General features: G+C 42.0%; 1 pseudogene; it reads left to right on the top strand.

Annotated features, from left to right (window-relative positions):
- The first annotated feature begins 5,788 nt into the window (after positions 1-5,788).
- Positions 5,789-7,747, top strand: LOC113932248 (annotated as a pseudogene).
- Positions 7,748-7,968: the final 221 nt, after the last annotated feature.

The following is a 7,968-nucleotide window of genomic DNA, read 5'->3' as shown; positions in this document are numbered from 1 at the left end:
TGCTTGTTCTCACAATTCTCTGGCTAGAAGGAAATCTAAAGGAAGCACTTTCTGAATCTCCTATTTAAGCAAAGCAAGTGAGATCTTCAGCTACAGGGGCCGTGGCTGCTTGGCCAGTGAGATGGGCTTGGGAATGAGATCACCTTATGGGACCAGGCAGCAGAGCCGATGCCCTAAGGGCAGTGTTTTTAAAACTGTGGGTCCCGACACATGAGGGAATCGTGAAATCAATTTGGAGGGTTCTGACTGCGTATTATTTCTTAGCCCAGTAGAGTTGCACAGAATAGAACAATATTGAATAAAAAACATAAATGTGAGTCACATGTAAGGGTATGCATTATTTATGGAATTTTTGTTCCAATAATAAATGTGCATCCTCATATAAATCCTATTTCTTTACATGGGTCAGTCAAAAAAGTTTGAAAAATCCTGCGGCAGGGTTAAGTGTAAGAGGACAGTTGCCCTTTAGCTGACAACCTCAGCTGGAAGGGACGGCGGTGATGGAGTCTCTGGACTCCTCACGCCCTTGTGAACACATGCCAGGGTTGGTAACACAGTTAGTGCTTCTCCAGGATTCTCACACACACATTCTTCCACACAAAGTTGAGAACATTTTTGCCAAGTTACCCATCCAAGAACACACTTTGGAATTTGATTGGCATTGCATTATATTACAGAGCTTGGGGGAGAATTGACATCTTTACTTCATTGAACCTGCCAACCCAAGTGTGCGGGCCCTGTCTGCATTTATTCTAGTTGTTTCCTATATCCCTTTGTTCTGTTTATGTTATTTTTTATAAATGCTTCTCATTTTTTACTTCCTTGTTGACGCCTATGTATTTGGCATATTTTGGTTCCCTTATGAATATATGTATGTATTTTTTCTGTCTTGATACCATTTTCTTTTCTTTTTTTCAAATATACTGACCTCTCTGGCTCACTGAACTTGCGGACGTCTTCCATGCATTCCTGCTTCTGCTCATGTTGTTCCTCTGTGCAGAAAGCCTTTCCCTGCACTGCCTAAGGACTGTCTGCACGCCCAGGCAGAGCTGTCTTTTGGGAGGACTGCCGCAGTAACCCTCTAATGAGTCTCTCGGTTTCTCTTCTTACCCACCCGTGATTCCCCACATAGCTATTGGGGTGGTCTTTAAAAACATAAATCAAGATCCTGTCACTTTCCTCCCTAAGACGTCTGCGGGCTTTTATTGCCTTTGCAAACATCCAAACTCCATTCAAGACCCTCAACACTTCCCATGATGTGGCTCCTGCCTACTTCTCTGACCTCCTCTCCTGGACTTTTCCTTGTCATGCGTGATGCTTTGGCCATACTAGATTTCTTTTTGGCCCTCAACATTCCAAGCTTGTGCCTCCTGTGGCACATTGGCTGTTGCCTATTCTTGTGATGCCAGGATGCTTCTGCTCCTGACGCTCATGTGGCTAGATCCTTCTGGACATGTGGACACCCCATACATTTTTTTTTAAAGATTTTATTTATTTATTTGACAGAGAGTGACACAGCAAAAGAGGGAACACAAGCAGGGGGAGCGGAGAAGGAGAAGCAGGCTTCCCGCTGAGCAGGGAGCCCGATGTGGGGCTCGATCCCAAGACCCTGGGATCATGACCTGAGCCAAAGGCAGATGCTTAATGACTGAGCCACCCAGGCGCCCCCACCCCATACATTTTTAAATTTTGATTTTGAGAAGCCTTTTCTGAACCCCAGTATGAAGTGGCATTCTCCACCCATCTGCTCTCTATGCATCGTTTTCTTTTTTTTAAGACTCTATAGTATCTGCGATTTTCTTATTTGCTTCCTTGACTCTTTCCCACTCCCCCACCTCCCCACCACACACGAGAATGCAATGTGAGTGGAGGCTTTGTTAATGATGGCTATCTCCCCAGCTCCACAAAGGCACTAAATAAATATTTGTGGAATTAATGGATAGTCCTATAAAGTAGGTAGCATACCAACTATGGAGCACAGAAAATATCCGGTCCTTATCTTTAGAAAGTCTATACGAGGAAGGCAGTGACACTGAAAATTGCCTTTCACTTTTCTGAAGTCGTCCTATTGTGGATATGCGTGTCTACAAGCAGGGCTACCTGGAAGCAAGTCCTTTAGAAATGCACTATTAAGAATAGATTTTCACTAGTAAGAAGATGTTCATTGTTGAGGATCTATTTTCATTTGATTTTACAAAGTTTTGAAGACTCTCTTGGAGGTAGACCAGGAACTCTGGAGAGATATCCAGGTAAATAAATCAATCTCTGTCCTTAAAGGAGAATGCTTTTAGTGAGATGAAGAGACTTGTAAAAACACAGTAAGGCAGTGGCCTTGAACAGCAGTAGGAGTGATGCTCTTACAGTTCTGGGACCTCAGGGCTGTCTCGCACTGTTCCAGTATTGGGGCAAACATCCTTGGCTTTGGCCTACGAAACCATTACCAACCGATCACACTTTAATTTATTTAAACTCATCTTGGGTGAATTTAACATTCTTCCCCTAAAAGAAGGAATGGTGATTTGATCTATACTTTGGAGGCAAACCCAGAGAATGAACGAGCCTTTCTAAGGACAGTCCTGGGGTATGTTCTAAAAATGAATATAACGTGAGTGAGCTTAAAAAGCTTCCCACTCCCTCAGTAGCAGGCTGCCCTGACTCTCACACCTCCAGGGACTGAGGTAGACTTAGAGCTTGGGGCTCAGCATGCTGCCTGTGTACGGCCTCCTACCGCTTGAGTCCTCCTGTCTGCAGAGTCCTTTAGCTCTGGAACTTCATGATGTTTCTGTATAGAGTGGTGCTGGGGTGTGGGAGGGCCAGGCGGATCCTCCCCTTGGAGCCTAAGTTGTTTACCACACTTCCATATAAATTAATTGTATGTTGATAAAGGCCACAGAATCTCTTCTGAAATAGAGGCAGCCTACGATGAATGAGTGTAAAAATCTCAGAGCCAAGAGGTGGAGGATGGAGAGTAGAAGAGACAAAGAGAAGCCCTTCCAGACAGCTTGGAAGGGCCATTACCTCAGGGCTTCATCGGTGAGTGAGGGCTATTAGAAACCTCATAAATGTTAGTCTAACAAGTGAATGATCCTGGATTTGAGTAGGAACATCTGAAATGATGTTCATTTTCCTAGGAGGGACAATGAGGGTATAACACCTGGTTTACTGGAGGCTATATGAGAACCCAGTGCTCTGGTTTACCAGTGGGGTGCAGCTTTCCGGCCCCGGCCCCCAGTATCACTTCTTGAGTTTCATTTCAAGATTATTGCCATGAACATGTGATTATATAAGGAGTGTCTTGAGTTGCCCTTAGGCGTTGAGTATTTAGTGGGGTCAAAGGACTGCCGTGTCTCTATCACAGAGGAAACAAAGAAAAATGGCCATGACTTTTTTCTGGGCCACAGTTTCGCACTCTGGGGTTCTGTGAATCTAAAACACAGCTCCGAGCTGTGTCATCTGGTCTTCCCTCTTCTCCTCAGCCATCCCTGAAGCTTGGCTGAAGAAGGCTGGAGAGCTCTTCCCTGCCCTGCTCCCCCCTCCCCAGTTCTAATACTTTCCACTACCATTCTGTCAAGCAGTAGCCAAGTTAGGACTTCACAGAAAGGGGAGGTCTATGAGAAAGCCTGAGTTTGTGGTGGTCTGTACCTTGTCACTGCAGGCAGCTCTCTGGGCATAATTTTCCACTAGGCTGAGTCTATTCCTTCATCAACTGAACTCCAAAAGCATCACTAGAAGAGTCACTTTAATGCAAATAAGAATAACCTGGGACCCTTGATCCTTATCTGAGGAGAGGTTTTCAAGTGTTCCCTTTGTGTGGTGGTGTCAGCATGCCCCAGGAATTTTTTGATTAGTAATTACCATGGAGCCTTCACTATATACTAGCCACACTGCGTCAGGATGGCTCAGAAGATTCTTCCCTCTGATATATACTGCTTTTATAAAGCAGGCACTCTGCTCTATAAGAAAGGGTAGAACATTATGAAAATTATGATGGGGGACAATCTTTGTTGAGCATCCGCCATTTTGGAATCACTTCTTCTTTGGCCCTCTGCCCTCACCCCATGGCCATAGGTCCTCCATGGTGATATACCAGTTAAACTTGTCCGATGATAGAGACCTTTATGTTCCCTGCCTACTTACCTTCCCTTATATTGTGTGCTATCATACCAGATTATCAAAATAGCTGATATTCTAAACAACTCACACTAAGGTCTAAGTATATGTCTAGTTATAAATTTATGTGCTATCCAGGGTGATGTAAGGAAGTGTTGAATCACTATATTGTACATCTGAAACTAATATAACACCATATGTTAACTAACTGGAATTAAAATAAAAACTAAAAATAAATAAATAAATAAAAACAGTAAAAATAAAAAAAAATAAAGTTATATGGTATCTCTTGCATATGGCATACCTGAATTTTTATGAAGCCCTCCAAATGTTAATTAAGGAGTGCTGAATGATGGGAATTTCAGCTACTAAGAAAGGGCCACTATAGGTGTTTTCCAGATCTCACTGTTTTTGGCACTGCTTACCTACAGTGCACATACACAGACATTATCACTTTTACTTGTAAGCTATCCAAATCCTTATAAAAAAAAGGTTAAAATTGAACTGCATAGGGTTTTCATGACCTGTCTTTGGCAAGGCTTCTAAGTGGTGATTACAGAAATTTTTGTGCAAAGTCAGTGAGACTAGACTTCAGATTTGCTAATGAGATAGCTCTGCGTCTAGCTGGGTGTGGCTGTATTTATCACCTCACACACCTGAGCCATGCTCATGTGGCATCAAGACAGAGAAGGAGGATTATGATTCTTATTGGCTTTCAACAAGTAAAGGCAGACAACTCTGCAACAGGGATTTTGTATTTATGAGCAACAAAGCCAGATAAAGAGGATCTCTGCAATATTACACTAGTTACATAATTTTGTTAATTTCAGTTTGTGCTTTCTCTATAGGAATTTTGAATTTGACCTTCTATAGTATCTAAAGAAATGGGGAAAAGTCCACAAAGGTTAGTTTCATGGGCAAGTTTTCAAGTAGTTCAACTATGAGTGTCTGATTCAGCTCCTCGGCAAACAGCATTCTGTTAAGTTGGGCCATATGAAACTGCTGTTTTTGTAGGGCAAAAAGAGTTAAATATCAGTAATTTCATATGGTTAATCTAATCTGTTGTTGCATACCCTAAGAATAACGTAAATCATCCCACCAAGTATGAATCCTGTTGAGCCAAGAGAAGCTATTCAGTTGCAATTCATGCCACAATTCCTATACAAAATAGAATGATGTTAAAGAAATGAATCTTCTTCTAGATATTGCTTCTTAATAAATGTCTCTAAGGCAATGTTTAACCCACGGCTGAAGTTTTTTTATTTAGTCTTCCCCTTTGATAGAGGCATACCTCTTTTTTATTATTCTTCCCTTTGTTGTGCTTCCCAGATACTGCATTTTTTTTTTTTAAATTGAAGGTTTCTGGCAAACTTGCATTGAACAAGGCTATCAGACCAGTTTTCCAACAGTATTCACTCACTTCATGTCTCTGCATTACATTTTGGTCATTCTTGCAGTATTTCAAACTTTTTCATTATTATTTTCTTTGTTTCAATGATCTGTGATCAGTGGTCTTAGATGTTACTATTGTAACTGTTTTGGGATGCCATGAACCATGCCTACAGAATTCAATCAATAAATGTTGTGTGTGTGTCCTGACTGATCCCCCCACCCCCTCAGAGCTCCCTAGTCTCTGAGACACAACAATATTGAAATTAGGCCAGTTAGTAACCCTGCAATGACCTCTAAGTGTTCAAGTGCAAGGCAGATTCGCAGGTCTCTCACTTTAAATAAAAAACTAGAAATGATGAAGCTTAGTGAAGAAGGCATGTTGAAAGCGGGGATGGGCTGAGAGCTAGGCCTCTTGTGCCAAACAGTTAGCCAGGTTGTGAATGCAAAGGACAAGTTCTTGGAGGAAATTAAAAGTGCTGCTCCAGTGAACAGAAAGGGAAATACCCTTGTTGCTGATATGGAGAAAATTCTAGTGGTCTGGAATGAAGATCAAACCAGCCATAACCTTCCTTTAAGCCAAAGCCTAATCCAGAGCAAGGCCTTAACTCTCTTCAGTTCTATGCAGACCGACCGAGGTGAGGAAGGTGCAGAAGAAAAGTCTGAAGCTAGCCGACGTTGGTTCATGAAGTTTAAGGAAAGAAGCCATCTCCATAACATAACGGTGCAAGGTGAAGCGTCAAGTGCTGATGGAGAAGTTGCAGCAAGTCATCCAGAAGATCTAGCTAAGAGAATTCCTGAAGGGCGCTACACTAAACAACAGATTTTCAACGTGGATGAAACAGCCTCTTCTTGGAACAAGATACCATCTAGGGCTTTCAGAGCTAACGAGAAGACAGTGCCTGGCTTCAAAGCTTCAAAGTATAGGTTGACTCTCTTGTTAGGAGCTAATACAGCTGGTGACTTTCTCTTAAAGCCAGTGCTTATTTACTATTCTGAGAATCCTAGGGCCCTTCAGAATGATGCTAAATCTACTCTGCCTGTGCTCCATCAATGAAATAACAAAGTCCGTATAGCAGCACATCTGTTTGCAACATGGTTTACTGAATATTTTAAGCCCACTGTTGAGACCCACTACTCAAAAAAAAAAAAGATTCCTTTCAAAATGTTACTGCTCATTGATACTGCTCCTGCTCACCCAAGAGCTCTGATGGAGATGGATAGCAAGATTAGTGTTGTTTTCATGCCTGCTAGCACAACATCCATGCTGCAGCTCATGGATCAAGCAGTAATTTAATAAGACTTGGCTTTCAAGTCTTACTATTTAAGAAATACATTTCATAAGGCTGTAGCTGCCATAGATAGTGATTCCTCTGATGGATGTGGGCAAAGTAAGTTGAAAACCTTCCAGAAAGGACTTACCTTTCTAGATGCCATTGAGAACATTCATGATTCATGGGAAGAAGTCCAAATATCAACATGAACAGGAGTTTGGAAGAAGTTGATTCCAACATCATGGATGACTTTGAGGGGTTCAAGACTTCGGTGGAGGAAGTAACTGCAGATGTGGTGGAAATAGACAGAGAACTAGAATGAGAAGTGGACCCTGAAGATGGACTGAATTATTACATCTTGTGATAAAACTTCAACGGATGAGGAGTTGCTTTCTTATGGATGAGCAAAGAAAGTGGTTTCTTGAGATGGAATCTACTCCTGGGGAAGGTGCTGTAAAGACTGTTGAAATGAGGGGCACCCGGGTGGCTCAGTTGTTAAGCGTCTGCCTTCGGCTCAGGTCATGATCCCAGGGTCCTGGGATCGAGCCCCGCATCGGGCTCCCTGCTCGGCAGGAAGCCTGCTTCTCCCTCTCCCACTCCCCCTGCTTGTGTTCCTGCTCTCGCTATCTCTCTCTCTGTCCAATAAATAAATGAAATCTTAAAAAAAAAAAAGACTGTTGAAATGACAACCCAGGGTTTAGACTATTACACCAACTTAGCTGAATAAGGATCTGTAGAGTTTGAGAGGATGGATTCCAATTCTGTAAGAAATTCTCCTGTGGATAAATTCCCATCAAACAGCATCGTATGCTACAAATTATTCATGGAAGGAAGAGTCAATGGTTGCAGCAAACTTCACTGTTGTCTTATTTTAAGAAATTGCCACAGCCACCCCAGGCTTCAGCAGCCACAATCCTGAACAGTCAGCAGCCACCAACATGGAGACAAGACCTCCACCAGCAAGGAAATTATGACTCATTGCAAGCTCAGATGATGGTTATCATTTTTTAGCAATAAACTATTTTAAATTAAGGTTTGTGCATTGTTTTTTTTAGACATAATGCTATTATACACTTAATAGGCTACATATAGTATAGAGTAAACATAACTTTTATACGTACTTTTTTAATGCAAAAATTCATTTGACTCGCTTTGTTGTGACATTCACTTTATTGCAGGGGTCTAGAACCAAATC

Source organism: Zalophus californianus, chromosome 10, assembly GCF_009762305.2.
Source record: "Zalophus californianus isolate mZalCal1 chromosome 10, mZalCal1.pri.v2, whole genome shotgun sequence".
In the NCBI taxonomy this organism is placed as follows: domain Eukaryota; kingdom Metazoa; phylum Chordata; class Mammalia; order Carnivora; family Otariidae; genus Zalophus; species Zalophus californianus.
Note: the sequence above shows the minus strand (reverse complement) of the source record. Positions and strands in the feature narration are given on the sequence as shown.